This window comes from Harmonia axyridis, chromosome 2, assembly GCF_914767665.1.
Source record: "Harmonia axyridis chromosome 2, icHarAxyr1.1, whole genome shotgun sequence".
In the NCBI taxonomy this organism is placed as follows: domain Eukaryota; kingdom Metazoa; phylum Arthropoda; class Insecta; order Coleoptera; family Coccinellidae; genus Harmonia; species Harmonia axyridis.
The window spans coordinates 57,640,289-57,664,401 of NC_059502.1; the positions used below are offsets into that span (position 1 = coordinate 57,640,289).

The 24,113-nt window shown below is 35.7% G+C and overlaps 1 protein-coding gene across 1 annotated transcript in view; it reads right to left on the reverse strand.

Moving 5' to 3' along the window:
- LOC123673933 (sex peptide receptor) overlaps positions 1-20,572 on the reverse strand; it is a 109,866-nt gene extending 89,294 nt beyond the window's left edge. The window contains exon 1 of the mRNA XM_045608701.1: positions 20,409-20,572. The gene's annotated coding sequence lies outside the window, so the exon portion shown is untranslated. The remainder of the gene's footprint in view (positions 1-20,408) is intronic.
- Between the last annotated feature and the right edge of the window lie 3,541 nt (positions 20,573-24,113).

Below are 24,113 nucleotides of genomic sequence, written 5' to 3' on the forward strand. Positions count from 1 at the left end.
CGCACTCGTTGCAGAAAGTTCCTATAACAATATTTGTTTTCTTCATAATTGAAAGAATACCAATCCTATCAAAATTTTATAAAGAAATCAGTTGCAAAATATTTGAATAAAAGTTCATGAAAAGTTTTGCGAGGAACGAATAAAATCTAGCCAGATATCAGATTCCACTGAGATTTTGTGTGTACAAAAAGTTCACCGATGAAGTGAGCTATCCAAAAGTAATATACCTAACTTCCACTGCCTGGAATGTCCGTCGGAGAATGGACTGATTTATTTGGACATTTCTCGGTTATTTGTGAAGAGGGTTGAAGAGGGAAAGAATTTTCTTGGGGTGTTGAGTAAATACTGAGAAAAAGCAAAATTTATTTCCGAAATACATACAGGTTGGTTCAACGAAAACTTAACATCGATTTTCCAACTTTACAATAAAAATGTGGAAAATTACTCGGATCTGTCAATTTCTGATTCGAGAGGGAACAACTTTTTCGCTTTTTTCATCCCAGTGACATCAACCCCCTAACTGGGGTGAGCACAACCCCTTTATTTTGAATGGGGAGGAAGTTCAATTGTGAAGATCGTATCGAGTACAATCTGACTTTAATATTTCGCTTCAAAATAACCATAGTACAACCATTTTGCACGCTTCAATTCATGTGACGCTACTGGAATTTTCAAAGACGCGGTAATTTGTCAATTCATCGTATGCGATATATCGGGATGCAGATGCGCGTATCTAGAGTCAGAACAGAGATATTTTTCTGAAAGATTTTCAATAATTATCGAAACTTCAGGAAAGATACGTACCTTGTTTTAGATTTCAGCCATTACTAGTTTAATTTGAGATTTAGAATTTAATTTATCGGCGAGAATTGTGTCGGGATTCTCGCACCTCCCGTGGTATTGGAACAACAGAAACCTCTCTTGGGATTGAAAAATATCAAGAAGTACTTCCTTGAGATATTTAAGTTGGAATAATACGTACGTTGAACCACTTTAGTTCCTGAAACTGAGAGATCACCTTCGTAATAACGGGTGTTTTTTTTCGAGGTATATAACTTTAAGTTATAATTTAACAGCTGTCAAGTGATTTATTCTCAGTTTGGTTTGGCAATTCATCATGAACAGACTCACGCCTGAACAACACTTGTAAATAGTGCAATTTTATTTCGAAAATAATGGTTCTGTGCGGAATACGTATCGAGCACTACGTCCATTTTATTTTGTTTAGCGATGAAGCGCACTTCTGGTTGAATGGCTACGTCAACAAACAAAACTGCCGCATTTGGAGTGAAGCTAATCCTCAAGTGTATGTCGAAACACCGTTACATCCAGAAAAACTGACTGTTTGGTGCGCTTTATGGGCTGGTGGAATCATTGGTCCGTACTTCTTCAGAAACGATGATGGCTAGAACGTTATAGTCAATGGTGATCGGTATAGAGCCATGATTACTAACTTTTTCATTCCTGAATTGAACAACCGTGATGTCCAGGAGCTGTGGTTCCAACAAGACGACGCAGCATGTAACACAGGTCGTGCCACAATCGATTTATTGAAAGACACGTTTGGTGACCGCCTAATTTCACGTTTTGGACCTTTGAATTTGCCTCCAAGATCTTGTGATTTAACACCGCTAGACTACTTTCTGTGGGGCTATGTAAAGTCATTGGTCTATGCGGATAAGCCACAAACTCTTGTCCATTTGGAAGACAACATTCGCCGTGTTATTGCCGATATACGGCCACAAATGTTGGAAAAAGTCATCGAAAATTGGACGTCCAGATTGGACTACATCCGAAACACCCGTGGCGGTCATATGCCAGAAATCATATTTAAAATGTAATGCCACAAGATTATCTTGCGGATCAATAAAATTCATAACAATCGAATAATACATCGTTGTTTTATTGTAATTTAAAGTTCTATAGCTCTAAAAAAAACCCTTTACCTGGCGTTATTACAACAACTTCGCTGAATGGGAATTTGAGTACTGTATCTTCCTGCTAGGATCTGGTGTTTGGAAGGCTGAAAATAATCTACAGAAGAGGTTCCATCCTAATAGCACAGTTATTTATTAAAAACTGATTTAAGTTTAGTTTTTATTTCAATATTATTTGTTTAGAGTGAAGAGTATCAATCTTTGTATATTTTAATTTTATTAAATTTGTAAAAACCTGGGTAGGAGTTTTGTTGCCAAATAAGCCAAACCACCCCTAAAAATCAGTGTTAGAGTCTCATGGGCAATAGTAACGTTACAATAGATAATGAAATAACAACGGAAATAGTGAAAGAGCAATGTGGAATGGAGAATAATATTCGTATCCGACGCATTTCAAAAAGCAATTTAGTATTTATATTGTTAATTTTTTGCCCAAAAAATAGTTTGTGATTCACCTCAGTCTATCGTAAATTTTTAAGAACGTAACAAGTGTGTCAAAGCGATTGTACGTTTGTAGTAGAATTGAAATGGTGTATTCCGTGGAAGAAAGGGTGGAAATAATAAAATTATTTTTTAGAAATAAAGACCCTGCGCGAACAATAGCGGCTACATTTAACGAACGACATTCTGGAAAATATGTATCCGCTGCTAACGCTGTGCAACTGGTTGCCAAATATGACGCTAATGGTTTTGTCGGAATAAAAAGAGGGTGCATGAAACAAACGAAGCGAGGGTCATGGTTGTCTTAGGTCATGTAGCAATGGATCCGGCCTTGAGTACTAGGAAATTGTCCGATAAATCTGGTGTTTCACGCACAACAATCATGAGAATCCATTATTATAAGATACGATTAGTTCAAGAACTAAATGAGGATGATGCTGAACGCCGACTCCAGTTCTATGAAGTGGTCAGCTCAAGTTTATTCTCGTTTAGAAATACATAATTTTACATATACACGTCAAATTCATCAACAACACGTGAAAATTGACATTTAACAAATTCAATAACCAATTAGGGAGGGTTGAAATTCAATTCATAAAATTCATCGTAGCTAAACAATACATGAGATTTAAAAAATTCAGTGAGCTTAGCTTTGAAAGCATTCAAAGGAAGCAATCTCCAAGATTCTGGCAACTTGTTATAAAACTTTACAGCAAGATAGTTTGGACCACCATGTGACCTGATTAATTTAAAAAAAAAGGTGTTACAAGGTTGTCTTTATTTCTCGTAAAATAGAGTGCACACTGGAATGAGAAACACAATCAATCATACGCTTACGCACATGCAGGAGACACTCAACCGAGATTGTCCAAGATTCTCACCGCTCTACGTTGCAAACCGAAAATCCTCCTCACACTGAAGCAATCTCCCTAAAGCAAAATGGCGTAACGAAGGTGCGATTCACACAATGAAAAGTAGGCAGTTTTAAGTACCCTTTGAGACACAGAGGTAAAGAGACTCTTAAGGACAAAAATTTTTCTGGACAATTTAGTGGCCAACTGACATACAGAGATAGATGTCATTGTTCTTCTTCAATAGGTCAGAGTAGGACTTGAGATTACAATTTCAAATTCATATTCTGATAAAAAGTTTTTAAATGCACTGCCAGATGCAAGTATCATTGGGAGTGAAATTATTAGGAATTTAGAGCTTGATATAATTAATAATTTCGAATTAACTCAGAACACATTCAATTATCTGAAATTATCCACTTGGTATTGTTTTGTCTGACGAAGAATGATAGTGTCTTGTGATCAGCATGGCATCAGTACACGTTTTCTGGAGAAAAACTAAAAATCTTTTTTTTGTCACAATTGACATTTTTTATAAAAAATTGGAAATAAAATGTTTGCCAATGGGGCTTCGTTTTCGAATTATTGGATTTGAATTCTGTATGTTATAAATTTTCAACCTTAACGCATTTAATAAAAATACATAATAATTGAACTAAATGTTCAAAAATATCACCATTAGCATCGATACGGGAATAGGGAAATCCCATACTAATTGCATGTTTTGCCTATTTTTTGTGAATTCGACTGCATTAATGATTCGTTCCATTAATTGTTCTCATCTGAAATAATCCAAAGGATTCAAGTCAGGTGATTTCGCCGGCCATAGCACCTGACCACGCCGACCAATCCATGTCCTATATTGAAGTTTGGTTTAACCAGGAAAAAACATTTTGTTCAATATGCGGTAGTGGTAGTGCTGATACTATATACAATATGTATACAAATCCACATCAATTCATCCATTCTAGAATTCTAGAGCGTTTTCTGAGAAAATTATTAGGAAGGGCTGGAATTGGAAGTAATTATCCGCTAAAGACACCCCGAACAATAATAGATTATCTTCGTTGAAACCTCTTCTATTAAGCGGGAGGATTGTCTAGAGACAATACATGTTCATTATGGCAGTTATTTACGCCATCCCGAGGAAAAGTAGCTCCGCCCGACCAAAGCGTTTCTCTGATGAAATTTTCATTTTGTTCGTGCTGCTGAAGAAGCCATTGACAGAAAGCGAGTCCCAACATGTAATCGCTTGGGTGTAAATTATGTTCTTTTTGTTTAATATGAAATGGGTATAAAACTTCGGTTCTCTTAGTGAAATTGTGGGACTCATTAAGACGGGCAGCAATGCGTCTAATACCAATTTCCGGATTACCGAGTTCACAATCTATTATGTACTTCTTTTTCCCTTATAGGATTATAATAATTATTTCGGGTAGCACCTCTAGCGCCGTTAAGGGAATTGCCAATTCCAAACCCTCGTATCCTTTGATGAGCATCGGAAAAAAGCCGGCTAGATGGTTATCGTCTATTGGGGAATCTCCTGTTATACTCCCGATAAAGTTTCAAAGCGTTTCCATCACAAACACTGTACACAAAAATAATATCTGCATATTCTTCGTTAGGAAAATGCATGTTTAAATTTCAAAACTATTAGGTGTACAACTTTGCTTCGTCCGTTTTCCAATAGATGGATGTAGTGGAAATAAATAGATCGTAGATGTTATACAATGAGGAAAAGAAAAAGAAGTACAATTACCAAGTGTGTAATAATATCATACGATATGAATTATCTATCTGGTTAATGTATCAGCAAAATGCCATCAACATAACCATTGCCAAACAGAAGATTTCCACTCTATTACGTAGGAATCATAATCGAAAGTAACCCAAGGAGAATGCATGTAATCAAGGGAGAATAGCGATATACCGGTTTCACCCTTTAGATTAGGGATCATCAGTACCGCATAATTCATTTCCAAATATCAGCCGTTTCATTTGTTATACAATGAGCTAAGGTATTCGTTAAGATAATGCCATCGAAATTATAGTCGATTTGTGTCTGCATCATAAAGTTATTCTCGATTAATCATTTCAGCTCACCATCCAAATTCTCGTCATTTGCGGGAGGATTACATTTTCTGCTTTAATATGAATAAATCTGTGGCTGAGGCTAGTCGAATGCTCTCAAAAACCTATGGTGAGACTGCTTTTAGTGAAAGAACGTGATTTTGATGCAGAATTGAAGGCATTACTTGAACAAGACTCGTGTCAAACGCAACAAGAATTGGCAGGATCATTGGGAGTGATGCAATAAGCCATTTCAAAATGCCTGAAAATCATGGAAATGATTCAGAAACAAGGAAATTGGGTGCCGTACGAGTTGAAGCCGAGAGATGTTGAACGGCATTTGTTTGCATGGAAACAGCTGCTTGCAAGACAAAGACGGAAGGGATTTCTGCATCGCATTGTGACTGGAGACTAAAAATGGGTTTATTACGATAATGCCAAACGCAAAAAATTATGGGAATATCTCGGCCATGCTTCCACGTCGATGTCCAAACCGGTTCATGGTTCCAAGGTCATTTATTTGGTGAGACCAGCTCGGCGTAGTCTATAATGAGTTGTTGAAACCGACTGAAACAATTGTTATCGAACACAATCAATGCGTTTGAGCCGAGCATTAAAAAGCAACCGGCTGCAATAGAACGAGAGACAAGATAAAGTGATTTTGAAGCATGACAATGCTCGACCCCATGTTGCGAAAATGGTCAAGACATACTTGAAAACGTTGAAATAGGAAGTCCTATCCCACCCGCTGTATTTTCCAGAGGTTGATCCCTCGGACTATCACTTGTTTCGATCAAAGGCACACGGCCTGGTTGACCAGCACTTCTGGTCTTATGAAGAAGTAAAAATTTGGATCGATTCGTGGATCGCTTCAAAAGATGACCAGTTTTTTCAACGCGGGATGGATTCGTACGCTGCCCGAAAGATGTGAGAATGTAGTGGTCAGGGATGGACAATACTTTGAATCATAAATGTATAAACAGTTTTTTACAATAAAGCCTCGAATTTCGGAAAAAAAGGCAGAATCAAAGTTGTACGCCTATGTAAAACAACAAAGCAACTTTTAAATTGTTAAACAAAATTTGCACGGAACAAATGACAAATCCAACAAAAGTGATTTCTCGCGAGAAGATTGAGAATGTATTGGAAGGTATTCAAGAAGACGAAATAAGCAAATGTATAGGAAGTATGGGTTCCAGAACCGTTAAGTGCATTTTACAAAATGGTGGACATTTCGAACACTTACTTCATTCATTTTCATTTACTTTCGAATAATCATTCGATTTTTTTTTCATTAAATGATAATTCGTTTAATTATTATGAATTGAAATATGTAAATAATTATTACTTGTTTCTTGATTTGATTCTGATATGTTCCATTTAGTTCAAGATGAGTAAGTTGATTTTCTCATCGAAATGTATTGTATGTTGTTAATTAAACTAAAGGTACCTAAATGTAATACAGATTCGACCCAAAGAAATTTGGATAAGGGTCAAAATCACCTGAATATCAAGTTTGAATGACATTGTATGATATATCGTTGAATTTAGCGTTGAAAGTCATTTTGAAAAGTGTCATAAAATATGCAGGTCCGTATTGAAAAAAATGAGGTTGAGGGTGGTCTAGAGAGTATGAAACGTTGGATACGAAATCTGATTACGTAAAATTGAGGATATTTTACTGTCGAATAAAAAATTCCTGTAACATTATTTGATAATATTTGGAATAAAGTGGGAAAAAAAGAAAAATCAAAATGACAATATTTACTTTTCTTATGATATCTCGATAACCGGCCCTGATTATCTCGACTTGTTTGAACTGCTTGACAATGCTTCTATGAATGCAACTTTTTCTCTATTTGACCGAACTTCTAACTCCTATGGTTTAAAAGTTACCAATACAATCCCATTGAAAAAGTGGCCACCCTGTATGCCCCTTAATTTTTCACCTCGACTATTGAATCATTTTGAATTTTTGAATCATTTTGTACTGGCAATTACCATAAATAAGTTTTATAGTAAAATAATGTCCATCTTTCCCTTATCCAGTTCAGAGGTTAGGATCAAATCAGATTCTCACAATTGTTTGTTTCTGTTCTTAACCCCGACAAAATGGGAGAAATCTTAATTGGTTTTATTCTGATTTCCAGGGAATAAAGCCGATGAGCTTCTGAAGAGGAACCCAAACGCCCTATTTGACTTACTTACTTGGCGAAATTGGATCAGATTTCGAAATTGATGAGATAAAAGACAGTGATGGAATCAATGGCGCAGCCACGTTTTGGTTTTGAGGAGGCTGAACATCGAACGAAATACGAATTGGGCGACAGGGAAGGGTAGGTAGTTTAATGAATTTAAATTTGGAATATTCATTTAATAATTTGAGGATTGAGCTAAAGTTAATACTAAAGAATATATAAGAATAGAATAATTTCAAATATTCCGTTATCTTTCAGATGTTCCTGAGATAAGTTTTTTTTTTTTTCAATATCGAATACAAAATCATAATAAATATCCAATAGAGTGAGCACAGTCAATCTCTCACTTCCTGTTGTACTTCGTAAATACGTTTTAAGTCTCTTGAGGGTAGAATAAGTTTTTTCCGGCGTGGCTGTTGATACTGGTAACGTACATACAAAATATTTTGCGTGAAAACTATATTAGGAAATAACTGCTCAATAATGTTGCAATAACTTTGAATCGCGAATTCTCACTAATTCCTTCTTCAACATCTTACATTCACATTCAAGAGTTATTTTGTTTGCTTTTTCTACATCCATTTCATATACACTAGGGGAATGAATTAAAGGATCAAAATAAAATTCGAAATTTTTAGCGGTTTTTCAAATTTCTGTATTTTGATAAACATAGTCTAATCTGAATTTAAAAAAACTTTTGAAGCTTGAAGTTTATATTTTAGAGATCACATGATGAAAAAATGTTTCAAGCAACGTATACCACTCAATCCTAATGAATACAGTAAATAAAATTTCTGCCAAATTTTTTCATTTTTTAATGTTGGCATACAGACTTGGAAAAAAATTTTCCAACTCCACCCAAACTTTTTTCAAAACTCCGATATGAGCTCTTCTCGCTGAAATATCGTACTTTGAATTGAAAAGGACCTTTTTGTCTTTAACTATCAATAGTATCAATATCTCACCAATCAACGATTGCACGGAAAATTTAAGGGAAGTTTGAAATCTTGTATCAATAGTTATAAGAAGTTACTATTCGTTTTTCGGAAAAAAAATTTTTTCGTTCTCTACATTAATTTGAAAAGTTGAGAAAAAAAGAGCTTTCGGAGGTTTTTTGGATAATTGAATTGATCGCTGAATTGAAAATATCGAGATAACCATCAATATTAAGTAGGTATGCGTTTTACAGTTCAATATCACCACAAAAATCCCAGAGAATTTCAACTCAATTCATGGAGCGGTTTTTTGTTTCATTCGATCGAATTTTCAATTATATTCACGCCTTGTAACAATGATAGGGATTCAAAAATAATTTTCAAATCTTGCATATTCGTTTTGAAAATAAACTTGCTTTTTTAAGCGTTGTAAAAGTTCCATAGATGGAAAGTTAAGATATGCAATTTGCATATATATGATATGAATAGATCGAGTTCGAAATTTCCTTGGGTATATCAACTTTATTCCGAAATTAATTTGGTTTTTATCATCAAGACCATGAAATGAAATTACCTTATCGCATTAAAATAATAATAATAACATGTTGTCCTGAATTATTTGGAGTGAATAAAAAAAATATAAAGCGAAAAAAATGTTTTCCTTTAAAAATTTGAAAATAATTTGTTTCATGAATTTGAACACTGTTATTGATAAAAAGGCAGAAAAAATAATTTTATTTCTTCATTTTGTGGGAGATTATGAACATTCAAATCAAAAATCGTTATCCCTCAATTTTATTGAAAATTCGATCGAATGAAACAGAGAAACCATTCCATTGATTGAATTGATATTCTGTGGAAATTTTGTGGTGATACTGAACTGTAAAACGTATAAATTGATAGTATTTTCGATATTTTCAATTCAGCACTTGATTATCCAAAAAACTTCCGAAAGCCCTTTTTTTCTCAACTTACTCAACTTTACTCAAACCAATGTAGAGAACGAAACAATTTTGTTTTCAAAAAACTAATAATAACATCTTGTAGCGGGTTTAGTCAAGATTTCGAAACATCCCTTGAATTTTCTGTGCAATCATTGGTTGCCGAGATATTGATGATTTAAGACAAAAAGGTCCTTTTCAATTCAAAGTTCGATATTTCAGCGCGAAGTGCTCGCATCGAAATAATGAAGAGAGGATATTGAAGCTGAATAAACAAGTTATCTCATCCATATAGTGGTTAAGTTGGAAAAAAAAATTTCCAAGTCTGTATGCCAAAAATAAAAACTGGAAAAATTTCGCAGAAATTTTATTTACTGTATTCATTAGGATTGAACGTTTCACGTTGCTTGAAACATTTTTTCATCATGGGATCTCTAAAATATAAACTTCTAGCTTCGAAAAGTTTTTTTTTCAAATTGAGATACGACCATTTTTATCAAAAATACAGTCGTTTGAAAACCGCTTAAAATTTTGAATTTTATTTTGATTGAATTAAATTTTTTCCACTAGTTTAAACTTGTCATTTTTTTTTTCAAATCAATCGAATAGTCATTACTCCGGTCAATCAAATAATGAATGATGATAACGCAGATTGATGTTAGAGAAATCTTTTACTCAGTCAGAAATATTGAAGACAGAACCTCTCGGAACCTTTTCGGGTAGCATAATTGCATATTTTCATGACCAAGTTATCTATGAGAAACAACACCCTAGAAATTCTTTCTATATTGAAGTTGTTGGGTAATAAATAATAAACGAAAATCCATTAGAGACATAATATTCTTTCCATTGACAAATTTTCTCTGAAATTTTGGTATTTTGGGGGCTAGGGAAGCCCCCCCCCCCACCCTCTAGCTGCGCAAGAGGATGAAACCAATGTTTCAATAGAACTTGGTCTTCAAAATGAAACAGTTGGAATTTCAGGAGAAGAGGAAGACCCAGAGGATGAGGAAGTCAATTCCTCTTTATCAACTTCTCAGAAACTGACATGGGAAAAAGGGAGTTTCATTAAGCGGGATGATCCCACAGAAAATTCTACGTCTATCGCCGAGGTATTCACTTTTTAGGGGCATTTTGAAAGATATATATATCAGTGATCATTTCTCTGAAATGGGAGCCCATTAACCTCTAAATATCACTCACAAATGAAAAGAGTTGAACTAAACGTTTCCAGTGGAAAAATTGATGAGTTTGCATGCAATTATGGGCACTAAAGCAGGGGTATAAACTTTAAATATGTATAGCCAACGAAACAACTTTCATTTTATGGAACCCCATATCAAATGATTAGAATTCAACACCGGAATTTAGATAAGCGTATGGCTGAAAACCCTGTTGCACAACGATACCTTGTCACGAATGGGATCAATGTTAAGATATATTTTTTGATTATTTCAGGGTTCATTCGTAACACCAACCCAAAATTCATTTAGGGCCGATCCCACAGTTTACCTCAAAATCATAAGCTCCCCTTAAATTTCTTAAGCTTCACTTCACACAGCATTCGATCGACTGCTAAGCGGAACTTAAATCGCTCTAAATTTAAGTCTAATGCCCGCCACTCACGAAGCGTTTCTTCAAGCGTTTGGTAGCAAGCGTCGAAGAGATTCCAGTCGGGCAGTCAAGTTCATACTCTGATTTACAGTCGTACGGCCGTGTCCCGAGCTGTCTGACTGGAATCTCTTCGACGCTTGCTACCAAACGCTTGAAGAAACTCACGAAGCGTTTTTTCGAGCGTTTGGTAGCAAGCGTCGAAGAGATTCCAGTCGGGCAGTCAAGTTCATACTCTGATTTACAGTCGTGCGGCCGTGTCCCGAGCTGTCCGACTGTAAAATTATCCGTACGCTCGACTATGGGAGCCTCGTGAGTGACCGCCTTAAGAATTTGATAGAAAACGTCTATAAAGTACAAATTGCACAATTTAAATTATAGTATCCGAATCTTCATTCGGATACTACAATATAAATAATAAAAATAAACGAAAGTGAAGACTTTCGTTTATTTTTATTATTTTGATGATGAATAATGACTTTGGTTTGGGTGAATAATATTTTTTAACGGCAATGTAAAATTGTGAGATTTCAATAATTTTCTCTATTATTCAAAGTAACACTGAAATTTGATATGAGGTTTTCCGAATTGAAACGAGAACCAATTCTCTCAATTATTTTTAATGATGACAATTCTAAATACATATGCATATGTACACGAAACTTAATATTTTAACAATTTTCAAATGAAATGAATTGATATTTTTCGTCTGATGGTTTGAACTTCATATAGTTCCTCTGCAATAAATATATTTTTCACAGGGTGTAAACCATAACAGTTGCTGCATATGCATTATACTCATAAATACCCTGATGTGGCGTAATCCCTTCATAGTTATTGATGCTAAAAAAACACATGCACTCATCAGGCTTGACGGCGTTCGCTTTGCTAAACGTTGACGAATTTTATTGCCACTTGGGGCGGTTTCCAGATTATTTTTTTACAATACATCAGAATGTTGATTCCTCAGAATGGAATGCGAAATATGCGAGAAAAGATTCAATTTCATCATTTTCAGCTTATACTTCTTAAAATGAGTAAAATAGGTTTTTTATTTCATACCACATTCCATAATATTATAATATTTTTCAGTTTTTATATCAAATTGAGTAGTATTGGGCGTGAACGCATTCGAATTAAAAATAATGGTTCATCCGCATCACCCGATTGTTTTACTAGATAATCTTTAAGAAAAAATGCAAAAATATTCAAGCTTCTCATAAAGTGGAAACTGAGCAAAGAACCTGAAAACGAAGGACCCGGTCTAGAGGGGCAGCAAATAATGGAGGGCGGCAATGTTTACATTTTCCGGGAAATCTGGATTCCTAGAAAAATATTGAATATTTTTTTTATTTCAACGAATTCCACACATGATTTTTCAAATCAAAATAAATAGTGTTGGGAGTAGGCACATTCGAATTTAAAATAATGGTTCATCCGATTCTTCTACACGATAATCTTAAAGTAAAAAAAAAGAAATATTCAATTTTTTATAAAGTCGAAACTAAGCAGATGAACCCGAAGGCACAGGGCCCGCTCTAGAGGAAGGACAAATAATGGAGGGCGGCATTATTGACTTTTTCCGAGAAATCTGGATTCCTGGAAGAATGAATTAAATAATTTTTTTATATTTTCAACGAATTTCACAAATGTTTTTTTTTATCAAATTAACTATTCTAAAACATCTTAGCATCGAGAATATCTCCAGCATCTATTCGAATTGAAAATAAAGGTTGTTCGAGCATTTTATGAAGTCGAAACTCAGCAGAAGAACCTGAATCTTGAATTCAATTAATATATTTCATCATTGTTTCTTTAGAATCCAGTTGGGCACGTTTATTGTGTATTACATTCCACGTTTGAATAGACCATCTATTCGATTCAAATTTGAGACCATGAAAAATAATTACACATACATTTTTTCTTCAATAAATTACTTTTTACAGAAAAAGTGTGAATTTTTCCACAATAAATCTCTGAATACAAATTTACCAATAACACCGCCACATTCCCCCCTCCCCGGTTCTTTTGCTAAGTAAAAAACCCCAAACTTGCATTTTTGCCGCAGAAACGCTAGAATGGGCCCTTGATCCCCATTATCTAATATTAATTTTTAGCAGTCTGCAGAGTTCTATTCTGTGAGGGCGGCAAATTGAGTCGCTGCCTAGGGCGGCAGTTGGCTTGCGACGGCCCTGAACACCGCTGATTGTCTTTTTATAATAAATGGATTTGTATCCATGCAATATCAATATAATTTTTAGGAAAGTAATCGGACATGGATTTCAAGAGATTTACCAAATGTTTAGTTGTAGTAGTTTTCATTACAATTCATTATTTCAACGCTTTTCCTGGTATGTAATGGGTGTTTTTTTTTTCCGAGGTATATAACTTTAAGTTGGCATTACTGTTCAAGATGACGACCGATTTAACAGCTGTCAAGTGATTTATTCTCAGTTTGGTATCGCGGACTACGTCCATTTTATTTTGTTTAGCGATGAAGCCCTTTTCTGGTTAAATGGCTACGTCAACAAACAAAACTGCCGCATTTGGAGTGAAGCTAATCCTCAAGTGAATGTTGAAACACTGTTACATCCAGAAAAACTGACTGTTTGGTGCGCTTTATGGGCTGGTGGAATCATTGGTCCCGTACTTCTTCAAAAACGATGATGGCCAGAACGTTACAGTCAATGGTGATCGGTATAGAGTCATGATTACTAACACGTTTGGTGACTGCCTAATTTCACGTTTTGGACCTGTGAATTGGCCTCCAAGATCTTGTGATTTAACATCGCTAGACTACTTTCTGTGGGGCTATGTAAAGTCATTGGTCTCTGCGGATAAGCCACAAACCCTTGACCATTTGGAAGACAACATTCGCTGTATTATTGCCGATATACAGCCACAAATGTTGGAAAAAGTCATCGAAAATTGGACGTCCAGATTGGACTACATCCGAGCCAGCCGTGGCGGTCATATGCCAGAAATCATATTTGAAATGTTATATCACAAGATTATCTTGCGGATAAATAAAAAACACCCTTTAGTAGTAGTTTTCATTACATCTTGTTATTTCAACGCGTTTCCTTGTAGAATGTTAAACAGAAGAAATTTAATTTTCTTTAAAAGCTGTCAATTTATCTCTCGCCGTAAATATAGCTGAAGATTATCCCTGCAAAAGTGTAATTATTTCATTGACCTTTCCAAAAATCTCGGCAAGATAAGCTAATTTTATGAGCTATTGTTCATCATGCAGAACAGTTAAAATGTTATGTCTCTGACTTCATTTGCCTCATTACGAAAACCTTTAGATCGTCATTAAGTTTATATAACCTGGCTAGAACTTTGCCTTTTGAAAGAAACCATCGGATTTCGGTATGCAAGAGGATGTGGTTCGTATTGATTACCTACCCATTTTTTTGCACAATCTTGACATGGATAGGTTCATTTTTCACGTGATTGAAAATCTTAATATTTCATCCAGACCTTTCTTTAAATCAGTTGACATTGTTTTACTAAAGGGTGTTTTTTTTTAGAGTTATAGAACTTTAAATTGCAATAAAACAACGATGGATTCTTCGATTGACATGAATTTTATTTATCCGCAAGATAATCTTGTGGCATTACATTTTAAATATGATTTCTGGCATATAAACACCACGAATGGCTCGGATGTAGTCCAATCTGGACGTCCAATTTTCGATGACTTTTTCCAACATTTGTGACCGTATATCATATATATATATATATATATATATAATAACACGGCGAATGTTGTCTTCCAAATGGTCAAGGGTTTGTGGCTTATCCGCATAGACCAATGACTTTACATAGCCTCACAGAAAGTAGTCTAGCGGTGTTAAATCACAAGATCTTGGAGGCCAATTCACGGGTTGACAATTCATCGATTGTGGCACGAGCTGTGTGACATGTTGCGGCGTCTTGTTGGAACCACAGCTCCTGGACATCATGGTTGTTCAATTCAGGAATGAAAAAGTTAGTAATCATGGCTCTATACCGATCACCATTGACTGTAACGTTCTGGCCATCATCGTTTTTGAAGAAGAACGGGCCAATGATTCCACCAGCCCATAAAGCGCACCAGTCAGTTTTTCTGGATGTAACGGTGTTTCGACATACACTTGAGGATTATCTTCACTCTAAATGCGGCAGTTTTGTTTGTTGACGTACCCATTCAACCAGAAGTGCGCTTCATCGCTACACAAAATAGAATGGACGTAGTGCGCGATACGTATTCCGTACAGAACCATTATTTTAGAAATAATAAAAATTCGCTTATGAAAATCGGAAACAACGGCAATCTCATTTTGAACCCATTCGACGAATCTACGCCTTACTTGATGATCGTTTGGCTATTCCTGATGAATTGCCAAACCAAATTGAGAATAAATCACTTGACAGCTGTTAAATCGGTCGCCATCTTGAACAGTAATGCCAACTTAAAGTTATATACCTCGAAAAAAAACACCCGTTACAAGGAAAAAACGAAGAAAATGCAGTGATTGCTTTCACATCTAATTGCAATAATTTTTATTTTTTGTACCATGCCCTCCATTTTGCCTACCATTGCAGCAGTTCAATGGAGTAAGCAAGGGGGGATAAGGGGGATATACCTCCTCCCCCCAGGAGAAATTTCCATTTTAAGCTACAATGCTCAATAATTTAATCGTGCAAAAATTGAATCAACGAATTCATCAACCAGGGGTTATATCAAAGGGCTCGATCTGACTGTCGTCAACAATCGCATAGAAATTAATGAGATCCTGAAGTAAAAGCTTCGAACTACTCGAATTGAAGAAGGCGGCAATCCTGGCAATTTCTCCAATTTTCAGGATCCTGAAGTAAATAAAAATATCTTATTTTATCTAATTATCTCTTTGTCGCAAAGAGTATCTTTGTCGGCACTTACTGTGTTAACATTTTCACTCATAAAGATAGATCAGTAAGTTTAGTATATTCTGTCGATTAGTTTGAGATGGAAAACGTGAAAATTTTCCATTATTATATTCCGTGTTTGACTTTTAATGTGTGTTGCATGAAAACTAATCAAAATCTTGATATGAGTAAGCAAATTCTTTGGAAACTTCAGAAAAAGGAATATTGATGCAGGATAATCTTCGAGTTTTTACGTTCAAATACAACACCTGAAAATCCGCAGGTGAAAATCTATCTCAAGAAATGTCTGTAAATTCAAGCGCCTCACGTCGTGAATAAAATATTCAGTAGTGCCTTTCCCCTCTGTCGATTCCTACAAAAATCTGGAATCAATCTCAGTGAAGTTGTAACTATGATGGAAAATATTATTTTTTGTCTGAAAATCATACGTCAAGATGCTAAAACATATTTCAACTCGATCTTCAATAAGGCTCAGGTGACAGTTAGAATAAGGTAAGTTGGGGCAAGTGCGACTTTGGGGTAAGAGCGTCCTTGGCTTGCAAAAACTTCAAATACAATAATTTTCGGATTTTTCCGGAATAAATACGGTGGTACAACTCTTGGCAACAGTACGTGAAAGAAAACATGGCGCATGATTGCCTCTGTTGCGTACGTTAGTCGTGTTCAGACAAGCAGTGTCATTTCGCTAGTAAGACGAGTATACATAAATATATTTTCATTCAATTCTTTCGTTGTGTATTTTTGCGTTCTTTCGAAGTTTGCATGTTTAATATTCTTCTTTTATATATTCAAACCATCACCGAATTTTAGTATTTTGAGATTTCCCTTGAATTTCATGTTAGCGTGGGGGTCGCTCTTGCCCCACAAAAAAAGCCTCGGGGGGCAAGTGCGTTTCCTAAGACTGGGGCAAGTGAACAGGATGACTGGTAAAACTTGGTAAAAATGTTAGTGACATGAATATTGATGATTGGTGAAATTTTCAGGGAAAAAAGCATCGAGCATTACGTGGGCCAAATCGCCAACATCACAAATGATTCGTTATTGTTTCTATAAAATAATGTTTTTCTGATAATATGACCAATTCATTTCTTCTGAGAAAAAAGTTCATTATTTCTGAACGGGTGGTGATATTACAGTTCTGTGAAATCGAGGGTAAAGAAGACATTTGTAATAAGATGCTCTTACCCCGTAATATTTGAATAAACGATCACACACCTCTATCACATCTGAGAACGCAATTGCCCCAAATGATGGGACATGTGCGTTTTTAAACCCAATAAAATAGAAAAAATCACAAAAAATTCAGATTTTGATAAACTACCTAGATATTCGCATTATCAAAGCTAAACATTTCAATGAATACACAGAAAATTTGTTGACTGGTTTTCTCATCAAATTCAACAAGTACGATTTTTCGAAGTGTCACTAATCAATTTTGGGGGTGCACTTGCCCCAACTCACCTTATAAAATGTGTGTTTGTCAGTTTTTTATTTTCTTACGTATTTCAAGATCTTGCCTCAAGTATTGAAACCAACATTAGGGTAAAAAGAATTGCTTCAAGATAAAAAAAATCCTCTCATTTTGCAAGATTCAAAAGCACCAGCAGTGGACTATTTCAGGGTTACCATTTAAATTCCATTGATTGATTATTTCATCAGCCAGTAAGAGAAAAGATTCGCAAATCGTGCATAAACAAATTCTCGAGGGAAAAACAACTGATTTCGACGCGTACGACGAAAATTCATGTTTCAATATACCTGATGTACTCATCACAATATCAAAAGTAATGGTCAAGATTTGGCTCATCTGGAATTATGTGATCAACAAGCTTATATTAATGTACAAGATATTAGCAATATTTTGTACAATACAAGTTTCCACATCAGCCATTCTTGAGAGATCATTCTCAATATTGCAAAGAATAAATATCTCCGAAATTCTACTTCTCAAAACAGGCTCATTATAGGGTGTTGACTATTTCCGAACATGAAATTATTGGTGAACTTACAAAAAGACCTAGGTGACTATATTTTGTTATAAATATATAAATATATATCCTAATAACCAATACTTTTTTTCGTTTATAACTTCATCATTGTTGAGAACAAATGTGATTCTTCGCTGTTGGGGCACTTCTTGAATGACTAGCTTGGAAACCACCATGAAATATATAAATTGAAGAACTATGCACCAAGTGGTCAATGGTTTCTTCTATACCACATTCACATAGTGGGCTTTCAACAGAATGCTATTTGAAGAGCATACTATTACATCGACCATGACCAAGTCCGAAGACGATTTGAAGTACACCAAATTTTCCTAGGTCAGTTGAAACCTGGAAGTTTCTCTGAAGGATCAACGATTAGACTGTTGTTGAAGACATTACAAGGATTCCATTCAGAACGACAAATTTTCTTGTCATTTTCATCAGATTGAAGGAAATTATTAATCCATAAAGGGTTACATGACTTTAATCTGGCAGTTCTAGTATCTGAGAGGTCAAATTCAATTGGAAAAAAGTTCGGGTACAAATGAAATTCATCCCAAGATTTCTTGACGAACTACGAATATGTGGGGGAAATACATATATGTAACAGCACTGGTAACCAAGGTGAAGGTGTGGATCTTATAGTTCCACTGATAATTTTCATAGACACGTTAAAGTGTGCATCATCATTTTATGAACATGAGTACTATTGAACCGAAAAGAACAACAGTTTTCAGCAGGAGAGAAGATCAAAGCTGCCATACGAAGAGTCCTGGCATCAGCATCCCATGTAGAACCAGCTAATTCTAAGGATCATGTTTGACAGCAAGATATTTGGGAGCATAATTATGATTCAAGACGTAATTATTGAAAGTCACTTTCAATTTTTATATTGCTCTAAATTATTTGAATGAATTCAGGAAACTTTCACCAACCAAGAAAATAATGTTTACCTAATTTTGAATCTCCATTCAAAGTATTTCCAATTACTCCGAAATCATTATGTCGAAACACAAGAGCAATATCATTGGCATATATGAATTTCTCGGATAAGGTAATAGGGATGTCAGACAAATATAAATTGAAAAGTATTGGAGACAAAACCGTTTCCTGCTGAAGCCCGTTATTCAACGTTTTGGAAGTTCCACTTTTGTCATCAACATAAAGAAGAAATCTGCTGCCGCATAACATATTTTCAACAAAACGAATCATTTCCCCACATTCCATTGTTGATTACCATAGTACACAATAATGAGAGTCAAAAAAGGAATGGTGAACAGGAAGAGACGCATAAATGTATTGAAGAATATCAAGTTGTTTAGTAATAACATAATTTCAAACAGATACATAAAAATTTCAAGGAAAAATTATAAGTTAATAGGAATGTCGCATTAATTTCAAGAATAGGACTCAAATCCGATACCTGCAGAAACCCTTTCTTCCGCGTTTTGAAACTACTACTTTTGTCATCAACAGTCACACGAAGTTTGCAGTCAGGAACATATTTTCAACAAAACGAATCATTTTTCTACAATTCACACAAGTATAAATTGGAAAGTATGGGAGACGAAACGGATCCCTGTGGAAACCCATTATTCAACGTTTTGAAACTACTACTTTTGTCATCAACAGCTAGAAACATGAAGTCTGGTGTCAGATAACATATTTTCAACAAAACGAATCTTTTTTCCACAATTCATTGTCGATAACCATAGCACGCAATAATGAGAGTCAAAAAAGAATGGTAAAGAGGAAGAGACGCATATATGAGCTGATGAAGAATATCAAGTTGTAGGTATAGTAATAACATAATTTCAAACAGATACATAAAGGTTTCAAGGAAAGTGAGAAGGTATTAGGGGTGTCACACAAGTATAAATTAAAAAGTATGGGAGACAAAACGGATCCCTGTGGAAACCCATTATTCAATGTTTTGAAACTACTACTTTTGTCATCACCAGAAACATGGAGTCTGGTGTTATATAATATATTTTCAACAAAACGAATCTTTTTTCCACAATTCATTGTTGATTACCATAGCACACAATAATGAGAGTCAAAAAGAAATGGTAAACAAAAAGAGACGCATAAAAGTGTAGATGAACATCAAGTTGTATGGTAAGACTCAACATAATTTTAAACAGATACATAAAGGTTTCAAGGAAAAATGATAAGGTAATTGGGGTGTCACACAAGTATAAATTGAAAAGTATGGGAGACAAAACGGATCCCTGTGGAAGCCCATAATTCAACGTTTTGAAACTAGCTCTACCACACTACCAAGTCCGCTGTCAGATAACATATTTTCAACAATACGAATCTTTTTTCCACAATTCATTGTTGATTACCATAGCACACAATAATGAGAGTCAAAAAAGACAGGTAAACAGGTAGAGACGCATAAATGTGTTAAAGAACATCAAGTCGCACAGTAATAACATAATTTTGAATAGATAAAAAGAGGTTTCAAGGAAAAAATTCAAGTTTCATCTCGCGGTGCTGCGAGGGATACAACAACCTACCTGGTATGGAAATGAGCTTCACATAACCTCATTCATTTGAAACAAAAAGTCCAAGAAGTCCGGATCAGAATACCGCACCCGAAAACATACCGAACCAACGTTCTACGTTGAACCCTGCACAGCGTTTGGAAGTTTCGCGTGTTAGCCTGATGATGAGGCGAATGCGCGGACCAGACCATTCTGGATGCAAAGGTGGGAGTTACTGGAGAGTCCCTGGAGTGGTTCAGATAGCAGCTCTCCTGAAAGTTTGAAGGACCGAAGATAAATCGCCGGTTAGATTGCTATCCATGAAATTGCTGAGGGATTTTTTTCAAGTTATCATCAAATTAAGTTTTCCTCAGACTCTATTACTCATCATTATTCAGTATAGAGCTGTGAAACTAGAACATTAACAAAGTATACGACAATGTATATCTTCTACAGATAATATATTTGGTCTCCTGAATATGCAATTAGTTTCGTTCCTGAGCTATAAGATTCAAGTAGATTATTCAGGTTCTAAGGAACAAATAATACCCTATGGTTTACCTGAAGACGTTCATTTGACCTCTTCATCCTTATAATGGGTGTTTTTTTTCGAGGTATATAATTTTAAGTTGGCATTACTGTTCAAGATGGCGACCGATTTAACAGCTGTCAAGTGATTTATTCTCAGTTTGGTTTGGCAATTCATCATGAATAGACTCACGCCTGAACAACGCTTGCAAATAGTGCAATTTTATTTCGAAAACAATGGTTCTGTGCGGAATACGTATCCCGATTTTCATAAGCGAATTTTGTTTAGCGATGAAGCGCACTTCTGGTTGAATGGCTACGTCAAAAAACAAAACTGCCGCATTTGGAGTGAAGCTAATCCTCAAGTGTATGTCGAAACACCGTTACATCCAGGAAAACTGACTGTTTGGTGCGCTTTATGGGCTGGTGGAATCATTGGTCCGTACTTCTTCAAAAACGATGATGGCCAGAACGTTACAGTCGATGGTGATCGGTATAGAGCCATGATTACTAACTTTTTCATTCCTGAATTGAACAACCATGATGTCTAGGAGCTGTGGTTCCAACAAGACGGCGCAACATGTCACACAGCTTGTGCCACAGTCGATTTATTGAAAGACACGTTTGGTGACCGCCTAATTTCACTTTTTGCACCTGTGAATTGGCCTCCAAGATCTTGTGATTTAACACCGCTAGACTAATTTCTGTGGGGCTATGTAAAGTCATTGATCTATGCGGCTAAGCCACAAACCCTTGACCATTTGGAAGACAACATTCGCCGTGTTATTGCCGATATACGGCCACAAATGTTGGAAAAAGTCATCTAAAATTGGACGTCCAGATTGGACTACATCCGAGCCAGCCGTGGCGGTCATATGCCAGAAATCATATTTAAAATGTAATGCCACAAGATTATCTTGCGGATAAATAAAATTCATGTCAATCGAATGATCCATAGTTGTTTTATTGCAATTTAAAGTTCTATAGCTCTAAAAAAACACTCTTTATAATAACAATAATTGCAAGAATTCCCTAGGATCGAAGGAACAGCTGATAATAGATACCATCATATGCAAACAATTCTTCAAGGAACATAAAAATCATTCTATGACAAATTATTATAAGAAGGCCTTCGACCACTTCCACATGGCTGGCAGAAGAAAATTTTGGAATTATAAAAGATTGATCCAATTATAATTAGTTTTCTGTTTGCGAAGTGCAATTGGGAAACGAGCATCGAGCTTTCCAAGGCAAACATAATAACTAAGCAGGTCCCAATTAAGAGGGGAATTTTCCAAGGAGATTCTTCGAAACGTTTATGGTTCTTTTCAGCGGCGAAGCCCCTGAGCAACTGAACGCTAGTGAAAAAAGTTTCAACATCAGAGACAATAGTAATACTGCCACCCTGAATCATCTTCTATACATCAATGATTTAGAACTGATAATAGATACTGAGAACCACCTAGTAATTATGGTCGAACATTTTTCGAAGATGCAAGTACGACGTTCGTATTGAACAAGTGTCGTACTCTCAGCGTAGCGCGAGAAAAATTCAGGCTGAAACGATTACCCTCACAAACAGACAGGAAATAGAAGCAATGAATTCGGACGATCTTTACAAATACCTTGTTATGAAAAAGAACAATCGAAGCGATCATGTAAGAATAAAGGAAGACTCAAGGACAAGACGAGAGTCATCATCAATACATATGCATGTTCAATTCTATCATACTCTTTCGGTATAGTTCCATGGAGCAAAACAGATCGAAAACTTGCAACTCAAAATCAGAGCTTGGATGACAAAAGCAAACAATCACCATTCGAAAACTAACACTGAAGGGATAACAACAAGGCCAGCGCTAGGAATTTTGGAGCCTGAAGCAAAAAATTTTTTGGCGCCCCTGACGAAAAAGTATCAATAAACATCCCCCCTCCAAAAAAAATCACCTGTCCCGATGATAATTCGCTATTTTTGATTTCTCTAGCGTTTTTGCTAGTCGTTTCCACTGGGTTTCTTTTTTTTGGGACATTTTTACCTACAATAAATTCCTGGATTTCTTCGATGCCGATGAACAATACGTAAGTAATATATCTGATTCACACATTCACAAGACACTGCGTACGATCGATGAAAGATTACCTATCACACCACAAGATACAAAGGGTGGTAAGGCATGCAAAGCTCCGAAATCTAAATGGGATTAAAAACATATGTTCCGCTGAAAACATTTAGCATTTATCAATAACAAGTTTCGAATGCAAAATCGTGGGAATTTTCCATATGTTGAATGTGTAAACAACTTCCACGTAATTCGAAGTGTTGTTTTTCGTCTTTGTGAAATACATTCTATCCCTCTTTCAATTAGGGTAATAGGCAAAGCTGCTTATATTGGTTGGGTTGCCATGTTTTATTTATTGAACAGGCGGCTTAGTAAAGACGGTTTGGAGATTTTTATTGCAGGGAATGTTGATGAACGCAGCAAAGCTTTAAGAATCAAGACTATATTTTTTTCAGAAATATGAAAGGGCGGCCACAAACTGGGCTAAATTGCCGCCCTTCGAAAAGAGGTGCCTGAAACAGTCACTCCACTGTTTCACCCCTAACGCCGACCCTGGATAACACTGCCAAGAAATAAAGAAGAGAGATCTGCTGGACATCATAGAACTTGCTCATTGGCAGAAAGCCCACAAACATACTTCCGAAATCAATCAAGTACATCAGAGGCTTCAGAGGTCTACAAAACATTGTGTGAAGCAGACGAATCAACACCTTTACATAAGGACCATATTCAATACCAACAACTGACAATCCAAGAAAAACTGCAAAGATGGGGAATAAGTCCTTGCATGGAATATATTTCAACGAGTTGAATCAGGATCATGTCGACATTGAAGCGTCGAACTATTGTGCCACATCAGTTGGAATGTATCCAGAAATGAAAGGATTTCTCCTAGTCATCCAAAATAAAGTGATCTCAACGAGAAACATATCATAAAGGACAAGATTATCAGCGACAATAGAACAAACGAAACAATCCAACATGAATGGGTGGATTTTGAATATTTTCAGGAGAGACACGATACAGTAGGGAAGATAGTCCACCAAGAAATAACAACCATATAACGACTTATATCATTCTGAAAAGGTGCCATATTACAAGTACCTACTGGAGACCTATCTGGAAAATGAACGCTATAATGAATACCTTT